Source organism: Mus pahari, chromosome 19, assembly GCF_900095145.1.
Source record: "Mus pahari chromosome 19, PAHARI_EIJ_v1.1, whole genome shotgun sequence".
Classification (NCBI taxonomy): domain Eukaryota; kingdom Metazoa; phylum Chordata; class Mammalia; order Rodentia; family Muridae; genus Mus; species Mus pahari.
In genome coordinates, this window is record NC_034608.1 from 22,933,029 (window position 1) to 22,934,254 (window position 1,226).

Sequence of the window (1,226 nt, forward strand, 5' to 3'; positions counted from 1 at the left end):
AGCAATGTTTGCCTCCCAGAAGGCCTGCTCTAACCCAGCTCACAGAGTTCTACCTTCCTACAAGGATGGACAAGCTCCAGTCCCTGTCAGAGACAGCAAGGCTAGTTAACACGAGAGATAACCAGATGGTGAGANGCAAGTGCAAGAATATAGGCAACAGAAACCAATGCCACTTGGCACTATCAGAACCCAGTTCTCCCACCACAGCAAGCCCTGGATACCCTAATAAGTCTGAAAAGCAAGATTTAGACTGAAAATCCCATCTCATGAAATGATAGAGTCCTTAAGGAAGATATAAAGAACTCCCTTAAAAAATACAGGAGAACCCAGGTAATCAGGTAGACTCTAAAAGAGAAAACAAATAAATCCCTTAAGGAAAAACTGGAAAACATAATCAAACAGGTGAAGAAATTGAACAAAACCATTCAGGATCTAAAAATGGAAATAGAAACAATAAAGAAATCACAAAGGGAGACAACCCTGGAGATGGAAAACCTAGAAAAGAGATCAGGAGTTAACAGATATAAGCATTGCCAACAGAATACAAGGGATAGAAGAGAGACTGTCAGGTGTAGAAGATATCATGGAAAATATTGACACAAGAGTCAAAGAAAATANAAAGTGCAAAAAGCTTCTAACCCAAAACATCCAGGAAATTCAGGACACAATGAAAAGATCAAATCTAAGAATAATAGGAATGAATATAAGAGAGTGAAGATTCCCAGTTCAAAGGGCCAGAAAACATCTTCAACAAAATCATAGAAGAAAACTTCCCTAACCCGAAGAAAGAGATGGCCATAAGTGTACAAGAGGCCTACAAAACACCAAATAGATGGGGCCAGAAAAGAAAATCCTCCTGTCACATAATCAAAATACCAAATGCACAGGACAAAGAAAGCATATTACAAGCAGTAATGGAAAAAGGCCAAGTAACACATAAAGGCAGACCTATCAGAATTAAATCAGACTTTGCAACAGAGACTCTAAAAGCCAGATCTTGGATAGATATCATGCAGACCCTAAGAGAACACAAATGCCAGCCCAGGCTACTATAACCAGCAAAACTCTCAATCACCAAAGATGGAGAAACCAAGATATTCCATGACAAAACCAAATTTAAACAATATCTCTCCACTAATCCAGCCCCACAGAGGATACTAGAAGGAAAGCACCAACACAAGGAGGGAAACTATATGAAAGAAAAATCAAGAAATTAATCATCTCAC